We start from the raw sequence: 14,327 nt of genomic DNA, 5'->3' as shown, positions 1-14,327 counted from the left end.
TATGGCAGGGTTAACATAATTCCTGGGATGTGCATAGAAGGGGAATAAGAATCTACAGGAGGGGATATATCTCAAGAAAACCAAAGCAGGGAAGGAAGGAAGTCGAGGCGTGAGGACACGCAGTGTAAATATGATGGCTTAAAATGCTGACTGTAAAAGATTGTTTTATTTTCTTGTTGTTTGTTTGTGAAAAACTCAATAAAAAAAGTTTAAATGAGAATAGAAAAAAAATGAAAAAAAAAAAAAGGCAGCCAAGTTAGTGGCCATCACTGCCTCCTGTGGAAGCAAGTTCCGTAGTTTAACTATGCTCTGTGTGAAGGAGGACTTTTATTTATCTGTCTTGAATCTTCCAACGTTCACTTTTAGTTCTGGCATTCCGAGGGAGAAAAACCTTTCTCCATCCACTTTCTCTGTGCCATACATAATTTTATACACTTCTTTTGTGTCACCTCTTATTCACCTTTTCTCTGGACTAAAAAGTCCCAAATGCTGCAACTTTCCCTCCACACCCTTGATCATTTTAATTGCTCTTTCCTGAACCTTTTCCAACTCTACAATATTCTTTTTGAGGCGAGGTGACCAGAACGATGCACTGCTATTTCGAATGCGGTCCAACCCTCAATTTATATGACAGCAATTTTATTTTCAAGAAGCACAAATCCAGAGTTGGTCAGCTTTACCTGTCATTGGCTCCACCTGCGGTTTGGGTTCCCTGCCTTCTGCTATACCACTCACAAGGGCCACCAGCCCCAACAGACGACGGTGACACAAGGACAGTGTCCTCTTCACCTGTTCACCATACTGAAAAAAGAAGTAGTACTTTTGCATGTGTTAAGTCATTAATACTGAGGCTCCAGGTGATGAACAAGTCCTGGGGTAATCAGGAACCTCTTCCCTGCCCCCCAACCCTAAATCAAAGTGACATTTTACCTTCACAGCAATTGGATTATTATTACTTTATAAATCATGTTTATTAGTTTTACAAATACATACAACACACAAATAAACACAAATTAGTAAAAACATACCTGTATAAATTCTCCGAATCTCAGGACTTCCCCCCATCCCCTCCATGCGGTCTCATTTTAAGAATCTTCAACTGCATATTCACACGTACTCTAATTTTTATATAAAACCATATTGTCCATAGTATTTTTTATACCAAAAGTGAGTTTCCTTCTGCTTACAGTGGTTTCCTAGGTAACTTATAAATTTTCCCCATTCTTTTATAAAGTTTTTATCCTCTTGGTTTCTGAGTTTTCCAGTCAGCTTTGCCATCTCGGCATAGTCCATCAGCTTGGTCTGCCATTCTTCTCTGGTAGGGACTTTTAGCTTCTTTCCAACTCTGGGCTAATAACATCCGGGCGGCCACAGCAATTGGATTATTATTTAAGTAGCACACACTTTGTACATAATAGCACTTTATGCAGGTCTCTGTCCTGAGGGTCTTGCAATTTCAAATGCAACATAGGAGAGACCATGGGTGAGCAGGACGGTTTGGGGGATAATGCAGGAGAATAAGGTGCATACATTTAAGTTGAGGTAGTTTCAACTTAATGTGCATACATTTGTTGAGGTAGTTTCAACTTAATGTGCATACATTTCAACTTAATGTGCATACATTCAACTTAATGTGCATAACTTAAATGTGCATACATTTAAGTTGAGGTAGCGGGACACGGGTGGCGCTGTGGGTAAAACCTCAGCGCCCAGGACTTGCCGATCGCATGGTCGGCGGTTCGAATCCCCGCGGCGGGGTGCGCTCCCGTCGTTCGGTCCCAGCGCCTGCCAACCTAGCAGTTCGAAAGCACCTCCGGGTGCAAGAAGATAAATAGGGACCGCTTACCAGCGGGAAGGCAAACGGCGTTCCGTGTGCTGCGCTGGCTCGCCAGATGCAGCTTGTCACGCTGGCCACATGACCCGGAAGTGTCTGCGGACAGCGCTGGCTCCCGGCCTATAGAGTGAGATGAGCGCACAACCCTAGAGTCTGGCAAGACTGGCCCGAATGGGCAGGGGTACCTTTACCTTTACCTTTAGTTTCAGCAGGGCAGAGCAAGAGCATCTAGCCACATGTCGCTGGGTTACACCAGGTGTTAGAAAACCTTTGGTCCTCTACTCCAAAAGCCTCTGAACAATAACTCCCATCAGCCCCAGCCAGTATGGCCAATGGACAGGCAAGATGGGAGTTGTCGATCAGCAACATCTGGGGGCTCAAAGACTCCTCACACCTGGTTGTATCTTCTCTCATCAGCCCTAGCCTGCAAGGGAATGAAAGAACTGCAGCTTTCTCAAGGAAGAGATGCTGTGGTAGACAAAGCTTCACCTTTGCATGTCTGCCTGTTGCATGGCTGTTCAAGACACAATATGCTTTTATTTGAACCTGTGAAGCTGTTGTCTATTTCTCAAGCTCGTTCCAAGCTCCACTGCTCAAGATCTTCTCATGTGGAGATGCTACAGATCAAACCAGGGTTCATCAACATAACAAGTCTCATCCCAACGTAGAACACAGAATCAGACCCTAAGAAGATCCCTAGTGAATCGGATCAACAGGCCATCTAGTCCAGCATTCTGTTCTCACAGTGGCCAACCAGAGGCCTGTTGGAAGATGACAAGCAGGACCTGAGCACTCTCTCTCTGACAAACAGTGGAGGCAGAGCATAGCCATCAGGGTTAGGCACCATTGACAGGCTTCTCCTCCATGAATTTGCCTTTTCTAAAGTCTTCAAATGCTTTTGAATTATGGTGCTGGAGGAGACTCTTGAGAGTCCCATGGACTGCAAGAAGATCAAACCTATCCATTCTTAAGGAAATCAGCCCCGAGTGCTCACTGGAAGGACAGATCGTGAAGCTGAGGCCCCAATACTTTGGCCACCTCATGAGAAGAGAAGACTCCCTGGAAAAGACCCTGATGTTGGGAAAGATGGAGGGCACAAGGAGAAGGGGATGACAGAGGATGAGATGGTTGGACAGTGTTATCGAAGCTACCAGTATGAGTTTGACCAAACTGCGGGAGGCAGTGGAAGACAGGGGTGCCTGGCGTGCCCTGGTCCATGGGGTCATGAAGAGTCAGACACAACTAAACGACTAAACAACAACAACAGCAAAAGTCTTCCAAGCCAGCCACTGCCTCCATAGTTTAACTATGCACTGTATGATGTGAAGAAGTCACTTCTTTTATCTGAGATTTTGAAACTCAGTGCACTTTTCAGAAGTCTCTTACTTCCCTTGGCCTCCCTTGGGGTCTGACCCTGGCCAAGCACTCTGAGAAAGTCAATATGGAGTCAGTACACAGTGCTTTAGCTAAGCCACCAGGCCACGGGCCTTTAAAATCACGAGTTAACATGACGGCACATGTGATGGTGGCCCAGGGAGCTGTCTTTTCCTCCTATCCGGCCTTGGTTTTCCCCCAGGTGCCTTTGTTCACTCGTTGGCGTGCTCTGCCTGTTAACAAAAGGCAGCCACATACCAGGCGAGCCTTTTCTTGCATAAGAATTGTCAAGAGGCGGGGCAGCGGTGGGGTGGAAGGATGCTTCCGTGCAAGCCCTCAGAGCTTGCTAGACTGTGCAATTTACTGCACCGAATCAGGGCGTTGGGCAATCTCTTATTTAAGATCCAGTTACAACCCTTTCCTTTCCCCCCTTTTTGAAAAAAGTGGTATAATACCTGTGTTTCATGCATCCCTGACTCCTTTCTATTGTATGCAAGCTCCAAATAAATTTTATGATGCTTCATAACCACTCCGATCGCTAGCTGGTTATTGCCAATTAACAAACAGATTGATTAATTAGCTGATGATGTGCCAGGCTCCAGTGCATACTCAGAACTCTATAGGCTTTAGAGTATTGGCTAGGAGAATGCATTAATTTCTCTGGATTTTCCACGTACATAGGAAAACGTACTATGGAGCAGGGAAGCTTGTGGGATTCCCCTTTCCACACCTTCCTCCATTCATGTCCTGTACCTGCCGTCCCCACCATCACCCTGCCTAGCTGCCACTTTGCTCCTCATCCCATGACTGAGCTCGCTGGCAGTGTTGCATATGTATACCCTGCATATGTTTTTGGAGCCAACTTTATAGCAATGGAATATCCTCTTTTCCTAGGTGGGAAGCTGCTCTTTCCAACACACTCATGCTCTGCCTATGCACCCCTTTTTGCTCTCACATGGAGGGAAACCCCTAATTATTATTTTTTAATGAGACCTAACCATCACAGCAGGTGGCGCTGTGGGTTAAACCAGAGCCTAGGACTTGCCGATCAGAAGGTTGGCAGTTCAAATCCATTGCTCGGTCCCTGCTCCTGGCAACCTAGCAGTTCGAAAGCATGTCAAAGCGCAAGTAGATAAATAGGTACCACTCCGGCGGGAAGGTAAACGGCATTTCTGTGCGCTGCTCTGGTTGCGCCAGAAGCGGCTTAGTCATGCTGGCCACATGACCCGGAAGCTGTACGCCGGCTCCCTCAGCCAATAAAGTGAGATGAGCGCTGCAACCCCAGAGTCAGCCACGAGTGGATCTAATGGTCAGGGGTCCCTTTACCTTTTAACCACCTGTAGATTTAAACTTCATTTCTGAATAAACACATAGAGCCCAGTAAAAGTCCATTTACATAGGACTGCAACTCTGCTCTGCCAGGTGATCCTCAGATTTTTTTTATCCAATTTTTAATTCTTCCTAGCCTGTGCTTTTTTGCTGATAGCATATGGGGGGGTTCATTGGGAACACATCAGGAAAGGGAAGAGCTAATCCCTGCCTCCCATCACACCACTGTTCCCAGCTGCAAGGCTTGACATATCAGGTTCAAACTTGAGAGACAGTACATAAGCAGCCATCCAGGAGCAACATCAGGCTATACCTGCACAGGGTAGAAAGAGTAAATCTGAGCACTAAAATACAGTTTCTGCCTCACATGTAGTCTGAACCCAAGAATCTAGTTGTGATTCCTGCATTGCAAGGGGTTGGGGTCAGCTAACGTTTTCAGCAGGGAGCTGGTCCACTGTCCCTCAGACCTTGAGGGGGCCGGACTATATTTTTTGGGGGGGCGGGGAATGAACGAATTCCTATGCCCCACAAATAACCCAGAGGTGCGTTTTAAATAAAAGCACACATTCTACTCATGTAAAAACACCAGGCAGGCCCCACAAATAACCCAGAGATATATTCTAAATAAAAGGACACATTCTACTAATGTAAAAACACGCTGATTTCCAGACCGTCTGCAGGCCAGATTTAGAAGGCGATCTGGGCCCCGGGCCTTAGTTTGCCTACCCATGGTAGATGACCCTTGGTATCACTTCCAACTCTTTAATTCTATGATTCTCTTGGCCCCTGAAGTTACACTTTTTATATTTTACGTATTCAAAGATTATATTGAACCCCTGCGACTGTTACTCTGCTAAACATTTTGTAAGATGTCTGCAAATGGCAGCACTGTTTAAAATAAACAAAAAATCGCACACAAATGGACTATTAACTATTGCTAAATCAAGGACAAGGCAAAAACTTTTGAATAGTTTTCTTTGGCATTAGCTGAGAACAATACAGTGGTACCTTGGGTTAAGTACTTAATTCGTTCCGGAGATCCGTTCTTAACCTGAAACTGTTCTTAACCTGAAGCACCACTTTAGCTAATGGGGCCTCCTGCTGCCGCCACGCCGCCGGAGCACGATTTCTGTTAGCGGAGTCTGTAACCTGAAGCGTATGTAACCTGAAACCTGAAGCATATGTAACCCGAGGTACCACTGTAACATTATAGACACTGCTCAACTACTATTTTTAGCAGCGGGATATCTTGCAACTTCAGAATTACAGAAGAGTTGAGAGAGTTGAGAGCACTGCAGCAAATCCATTCTTGAATGTGTGTGAATCTGTAGAAAATCTTGTCTCAGTTGGTATAACTTGAGAGGCATTGCTACTGATGGTGCAAGAAACTTGGTGGAAAGTAAAACTGGTGCAGCTGCAAGAATCAGTCAAGAGACAATGAAATTAAATGGCACACATCCCGTGCAATTTCACTGCATCATCCACTAGCAAGCCTTCTGCAGTAAGATTCTCCCAGTGTGATGTATGTTGGTTGTATCCAGCGTTAATCACTTATGGCATCATGGCCTTGATTAGTGTCAGTTTCAAAAAAAAAATTCTCTCAGAGATAAAAGCAGAATACGGAGATCTGTTGCTCCATGCAGAAGTCAGGTGGCTTAGTATTCCTCAGGTGGTATTTTAGTCTTTTTATGAAGTTGATGTCTTACTCATGGGCAGAATACAAGGTCGAGAAGTACTACTTTCTGACCCCAAATGGATTTTTGATTTGCCTTTCCTGATATCACAGAGCATCTGAATGCTTTTAATATAAGGTTGCAGAGGAAAGGAAAGCCTACTGTGTCTGACGTGTATTCTGAGTTGAAAGCTATGGAAGCAAAATTATTTTTTTTTATTTTATGAAGCACAATAGTGAACATAGCTGTTCAAACTTTTCATGCAGTAACAAACTAAAATCTGAGGACGGGAATTCACAATTCCATGTTGAGAGATGGAACCTACTGCAGGTGGGATTTCAGAACAGAATCACTGACTGCCAGAAGCACAGAAATGATAACATTTCAGAATCCATTTGAAGTGGCACCAGAAGGTGCAAGTGAAGTTTTTTTTTCAAGTGGAACTTGCTGATTTTCAAGCCAGTGATTGCCTCAGAGACATAAACAAAATAAGCATTCTATCAAATACATTACAAAACATTCTATCAGATACGTTACAAAAGCCCATCCCAGTTTCTTGCTCAAATGGCTCTGCTTCCTAATTAATACGCAATTAGTACTTGGTGATCAAGATAACATTCTCAATGAATGAATAAACCACATGACCAGGTGCTAATTTATTCTCACATAGTCTGCAAGTCATCAAAAGAGAGAGAGCGGAAGCCTGAGTGGTTATTAAATAATGTTCTTATGAACGGTTGGGTAACTCGCCCTTATTCACCACCAAAGTGGTGGCCCTCTTCTTTCTCAGAAGTTGTTGAGCAGAGCCTAAGGCAGACCACCCAACAGGGAGATTGGTGTCATGGATTCCCTGCACTGGTAAGAGATTGGACAAGGTAACCTTTGAAGTTCCATCCAACTCTAAGATTCCCTCCACCCTCCATGGCAAAGGCTGCAATCCTAACCTCACTTACCCAGAAGACCCACAGAATTGTTATTATTATTTTATTATTTATATCCCGCCTTTCTCCCAGAACCAGGACTCAAGGCGGCTCACAAAAATTAAAGCAAACATGAATAAAACGCAGAAAACTAACAACATATATAAAAGCTGATGCTTAAAAAGGATTTAAAATATAGCAAAGTTAAATGGATATAAAAACAAACCCATTAAAATACAGATAAAAACAGCACAGCACTCTTAAAAGCCATTTCCTTAAAAGAAGCCAGTTCCCAATACCCTGCAAAATTTAAAACAGTCTTCACCTGCAGGTGGAAGGAAAAGGAGCCAGTCTTGTTTCTCTAAGAAAAGTTCCAAAGTCTGGGAGCAGCCACTGAGATGGATGGACTAGGACTTAGTTCTGAGAAACAGGAATGGGATTACACTGGACAGTGGTACCTCGTGTTACGTACTTAATTCGTTCCAGGGGTCCGTTCTTAACCTGAAACTGTTCTTAACCTGAAGCACCACTTTAGCTAATGGGGCCCCCTGCTGCTGTCACTCCACTGCCGTGCGATTTCTGTTCTCATCCTGAAGCAAAGTTCTTAACCCAAGGTACTATTTCTGGGTTAGCGGAGTCTGTAACCTGAAGCGTCTGTAACCCGAGGTACCACTGTACTTTTCTCTACAGTAGTTGCTGTTTCCTTATTAGCCCTTGCTTTATACTGCGGTTTTTTAAATTATTGTCTATTGCTTTGAGCAGTTTATAGAAACTAACAAGAAGAGCAGAAGAATTTAAAAGCAAATTATAGTGACACAGTTGTAGTTTGTTTTGACCCTCCTGATTGCACAGATAGATAAAAATACATAATAATAATAATAATAATTACTATTATTACAGTATTATTATTCACTTGTTACCTCCACTGTTGGGAGGCAGTATGTATCGGAATGCCTGTTGCTGGGAATCACAAATGGGGGAGAGCTGATGGTGCACTCAGGTCCTGCTTGTGGACTTCCCCATGGGGCATCTGGGTGGCCACTGCCAGAACAGGATGCTGGGCCCTCTTTGGCCTGATCCAGGCCCAGCACGGCGTTCCAAGCACTTCACACACATGGTTTTGCTCACAACAGCCCTGCAAGGTAGGCCTATGTTGTCATTCTCCATCTTGCAAACGGAGGAGAGCGGGTGCCGAGATCGCGAGTATCTCCTCCATGAAAGAGGTCACGAGGTTAAGCATATTTAGAACTGGGAGGCTCCGAATCTCTTCGGAGGCGCGCCATCATTTGCAATCACGAGCCCTGGACGCCGCCTTCTTCCTCATGACTCGGGGCTGAACTGCGACGGAATGGAGCGGGGCCGGGCCACGTGGAGGGGCTTTCCCCTGAGCCGGCCTGGCGGGAGCATGTGACGCGCCCACTGGAGAGGCGAATGACACACTGAGGCCGAGGAACGACGCAGCCGGAGAGAGTGCGCCGCGCCTTGCGCAGCCGGTTTGCGAGGATCCCGTGACCCAAGAGAGTTCAACCACCTGCTGCGGCTCCAGCTGAACTCTCACCTAATTTCGTCACCGCCCCAGCACAGCATTAACCCCTTGCGCAGCGGCCTGGCCTGTCTCTGCAGGCTCTTCTCTGACGCCACACGACAACCTGATCCAGGAAACGGAGTGACGGCCGGCGAGCGGGCTCACCTGCGAACCGCAATGCGGGAGCCGCTTCAAGCAAGCGGCTGCGGAGGGTGCGGGGTGGGTGTGTTGCAGGAAGGAAGGAAGGGCCGTGGCTCAGTGCCTGTTTTGCATGAGGAAGGTCCCAGGGTCAATCCCAGGTGGCATCCTGGAAATGGCCCCCGCCTGAAACCCTGGAGAGACAGCAGTGAAGCGTATAGGGCAGCGGTTCCCAACCTGTGGGTCCCCAGATGTTGTTGGACTACAACTCCCATCATCCCTGAGCTCCGGCCTTGCTAGCTAGGGGTGATGGGAGTTGTAGTCCAACAACATCTGGGGACCCACAGGTTGAGAACCACTGGTATAGAGCAATAGTTGGACTTGATATAAGGCAGCTTCCTGTGATGTCACTTTCCCCAAAGTTTGGTGCTCAAACCTCTACACCACACTGTCTCTGCCAAAGGACTCCGCCTAAGCGCCTTGCCCACATCCGCAGTGAGCAACAGACATAGCTCGCCAAGGCCGCCTCCGCGCCATACAGTTAAATTGCTACGATGCCACTTCAAGCAGGCATTGCTTGCTTCCCCCAAAGAATCCTGGGAAGTATAGTGTGTTAGGGGTGCTGAGTGTTGTTAGGCTGCCCTTCTCCCTCCTCTTACAGAACTACAATTCCCAGAGTTCCTTGGGAAGAGGGATTGACAGTTAAACCACTCTGGAAATTGTAGCTGTGAGGGGAAAGAGGGGTCTTCTAACTCTCAGCACCCTTAACATGCCACAATCCCTGGGATTCTTTGGCGGAAAGCCATGCCTGTTTAAAGTGGCATGATGCCACTTTAAATGTATACTGAATGGTCACAACCTTCTCTCCTTACAGTGAGATGCTCTGCATTTCCATTAAGTTATAGCCGTCATTTCTAAATCTGCAGCTATACATACACTTTTATTTTTATTTTTATTTTTGTTTCTGCTACCTGCTTTATTTGTGATCGTTACCAATTTTACGGTGCTGGTTGGTTAATTTTGTCTCACATTTCCATAGCTGACTGCAATTTTTAATATCATTTTTTGCCACCTTGGAACTCTTGACTGAAGGGCAGATAACAAATCCCAATATCCCTGTCTTTTCCATCTGTACAATTGGAACGTTGGCAGCCCGCATTGCAGAGTGGCTGCCTTGATAAACAAGATAAGCACTGAGAAACTGAGAACGTACTAGTTGCCTCAGTTTAGAATGGAATACTTCAATCATTTCAGTTTTCCTTTTCCACCCATTCTGAAACCCATCTGGTCACCACTAACTTTTGGGATAGAAAGATCAGATTTGAGGGAAATAGCATTGAAGTGACTGAATGAAAGCAGAATAGGAGCTTTTACATACCGGGGATGAGGTGGGGGAAATATTTAGCTCTTAACCTGTCTAGTTTTTTTTACGATCATACATTTGGATCTGACTGGTCATGCTTTTGGATCCCAGACAAGAGAAAGAAGTGTATTTGTGAGGAATGAAGCACTGGATATGTGAGCCTTTACCCTTCTTCCATGAACATCTTGGGGTAGATTAAAAAGTATGAGTAAGGGAAGGGAAAGTTAGAGCAGAGTTTCTTACCCACTCCAAGCCTCAGTTTTTCACCATCTGTAAAATTGAGCCACATAAGCAAAGAGAATCTACAATGCCAGATGACTTATAATGTATTGTCGTTGAAGCATTATTGTTTATAATGTCTATGAACCTAGATAGAATGCACCCTTCTGAATAAGGAATTAGCCGTGTCCCATGTCGAATCTATATAACACTGAATTTATTCATGGCTGCCTTGTTATTGGATATGGTAACGTTTCAGAGTTAATGTGTTTTACACCACATCAATCCACAATGGATGTCAAAAAGAAATAGATATTTACAACCATTGGGAGAGGGGAGCCTTTGGAGAAAGGGAAGGTGAACTTCAAGCGATATTACTAAAAAATAAATACATGTGTTTCTATTTCTGTATTATTATTTGTGTATTTAAAGTGTGTGATTGTGTGGGGGTCAGGTTTCACCTGCTACTGGAAAGTGGACCCTGGTCACTTTCTACCAGGATAAAAAAAATGGAGAACAAGTCTGTCAGTGGGTATGGAACATCCACACTCAGAAGCAGTCTACCTCTGAATGCCAGCTACTGGAATTCAAACAATAGGGAGGGCTGTTGTCTTCCTGCCCTGCTTGCCAGCATTGGGAATAGGACCCTGTACTAGGCAGGCCTTTGCTCCAATCTAGCCTGGCCATTCTATATTTCTTTTGCTTATTTATTTCATTTATGTCCTGCCTTTCCTCTGAGGAGGTCAGAATGGTGGATGTGGTTCTGCCTTCCCAAGTCTGACTTCACAATGTAGCCCCACGACATTGATTAGGCTGAAAGACAGTGCCCATCACCGCAGTGGCTTTCATGTGTCCTTGCGGATGTGTTTGTTTTCCCACAACACAAGCCAACAATGGAATAAATGAATGAGCTAACTGAGCAAATATGGACCTATCAAACATCAATGAATGAACAAACCTGTTTTGCAAAAAAGAAAAGAAAGAAAAAAGACACTCATAGAGAAACTGAAAATGGGTTTGTTGGAAAAATACAAACTGTAACCAAAAAAAAAACAAACCCCCTTTTCACGCAGAGGATGGAAAGTCTCACACAATTCCCTGGTTTGGGAATCCAACTTTTTTCACTTGCATATTTGCATTTCAGAGTTTCAAAGAAGCATAAAGAACTGACCATCAGGATAAAATCTATGAGACTGTGGAAGAAAATACTTTCCATGGGTGATCAATGTATTTATTTATTCATTGCATTTTTATCACAAGTGTGATGTAGTGGTAAGAGTGTTGGATGAGAACTTGGGAGGCTAGGGTTCAAATCCAGTGTTCAAAACTCCCATAGGTGCATTTTGTGACAGGGAATTTCATTAGTGCGAGCAGTTTCTGAGCTCTGAGCGCAGTACTGTGCCTAAGATTTCAGATTAAAACTGCAGAGTTGAAGGAAAGGAGGACCTTTTTCAGCCTCCCCACTTCCAGCTAAGACTGGAGAAGAGACCCTGTTAAGAATATTAGGGGGGTGGGCAGGGGAAGGACTAGATCCTGTGAAAAATGAACGTAATATTTTAGATGCAGTTCATTCTTTTTCAGCTTTGTATTTTCGTTATAAAAAAGTGTGCTTAGACATTCCATTGTTGTGCCCATAGCCTAGGTTTAAGGTGCCATTTAGCTGCTAGCTTTCATATCTCAGTTTCTAACACTGTTCAAATCCCTACTCAATCAGTCACTGTCTCTCAGCTTAGCCTACCTCGCAGGGTTGTTGTGGGTATAAAAAGGGAGGAGGAAAACTATGCACGCCACCTTGAGGTCCTTTGAGAAAAAAGGTGGGCAATAAATAAATATTTTGTTAAAAAAATGAAAGGAGGAGTAAATGTATGGTGAAGGCAGAGATTATTTCAATCCTCCTATATTCCCCCTTAAAATATTCCACCTGGTTTTTTAAAAGGAAAAGTGATGTGTTGCCTTTCCTTCTGCAGGGATAAATATTGTGCAGTCATGATTGTGCTCGTGTTAGGATCAGGGTGGTTATATGCAACCCCTCTTTCAATACTGTCTTTGCCTTCAGCAGTTGGGGTCGGATATACTGCTTTGCTTCCAATCAGTGCATGTCCCATAACTTCCTGCTGAATTCCTATAATGTTAATACCACAAATGTTCTGGTTTATTTTTTGTCCCACTTTTGCTGTGCTAGAGCCTCTCCGGCAATCAATTATTGTTTGTGTCAAGAATATTTTGCAGAATACACACATAATAAAACACCAGTCCGAAAGGGCCCACAAAGTAGGGTAAATATTTCAGTGACTATCATAACAGTGATATTAAAGAACTAAGCATAACAGTGACTAACAGAACAGTGATTAGTGTTAAAGTGTTAAAGCAAGAGGATTTGTAGAATTCACACACGCTCTCCACCTCTCCAACCCGTCCTCCAAATCTGGCAGGACCTGGCAGGAAAAGAGACAAGCACACAAAAGCTTTTTTCAAAACACAAAACCAAACAGTAGTTTGCTGCCACCACCCCCTTATTTCCAGAACAGTCCCCAAAGAGTAACCCAAGGAAGGAGGTTACTCTTCAGTCTTTACCAGACTACCCCACTCTATGTCACTTTACCGTGACACAGACAGAAATCCAACAGGCTCTGGTAGGTGACTAAGTAGATTAGGGACTGGTTCAGCTTCCCCGGCAGAAAGGCATAAAAGACAAAGGCAGGGGAAAAAATCCTTTTTCCAAATTTATTAAAAAGAAAGGGTATTCAAAACAAAACTTGGCACATCTCTTACAGATTCCAAACAGAAAATAAAAAACATTATTTAATATCGCTAGCTATACTCGCAACAAGAACAGAAGCACAAGCATAATGGTTTCAAAGAAGTTCTTGGCTGAGGTGGTTTGCCAGGCCAGGTGGGCTGTGAATTGCAAGTTAGTTTCCTAAGGTTTTTCCCCCTTTGAACGCACGTGGATTCAAAACTTAAAAGCCAATCAGTTCCTTAGATTAATTAGCAATTTGCCAATGGTTACATAGAGGGACAATAACTCAGGCTTGTTAGGAGACTCAACAGCTGAATCTTGTTTATCAAAAGGCCTTGAAGATCAAAGCATCCCCAGAACAAACCAGATTCTTTGAGTTGTAAATTAGCCAGAAAGCCCTCTCACTCTGAATCTGCGTCCCAGACAGCCAGGTGTCAAGAACCACAAATCAGCTAGAAACTCTTTTTCCTGTAGGAAGGAGATGACCAGTTCACACTCTTAAAGACAGAAAGTCTGAAATTAAAGAACCAGATGCACATTCCCAGTATTCTATAGCGTTTGGCTCTCCCATAATGCTCTTCTTCTGCATGAGCCAAAGTTCTAACCTGCTAAGATTTCCCAATATCACTACAGGATGTTATAGGATTTGGACAACGGTAGGATGCCTCAAAGCTGTCACCATTTTCCGGGAAGGATTCAAGCAAAGAACTGAAGAACTATCTACCCCTCACAGAGCTACAATTCCCAGCACCCTTCCAGGATACTTTGGGCAGTGAGGTGATGTGCTTTAAGTGTATGGTGTGTACAAATTCACCCCCTCTCCCAGTCAGGTATATATTTCTTTACTGGGCCAAGTTATGCTGGCTGCAGAGTATGCCAGCTTTAGAGTTTCACAGAACCCTTCAATGAATGGAATGAAAAAGCAGCCAAACTTCCACTGACCTCTCTCCTCCACTGATCTGTATGGCCCCCTCCTGCTCTCAGTCTCTGTACAATCTTCTGTGTTTCCATTCCATATGACAGAGAGTTCTGTGGAGCCCACCAGCTGGTGCATTCCCCAAAATATGCTGAGGTGCCCCCCCCCGGCAAAGAGAGAATATTATACCTGCTGCATAATTCAAAATAAAATGGAGCACTTGAGTGCCTGCATTTCTATTTCATTAAAGAATGGAACAAACAGGGTATCAAATTTCATATTTTTGATTCAGGATG

The sequence above is a fragment of the Podarcis erhardii genome (genome assembly GCF_964252035.2).
Source record: "Podarcis erhardii genome assembly, chromosome: 7".
Classification (NCBI taxonomy): Eukaryota; Metazoa; Chordata; class Lepidosauria; order Squamata; family Lacertidae; genus Podarcis; species Podarcis erhardii.
Note: the sequence above shows the minus strand (reverse complement) of the source record.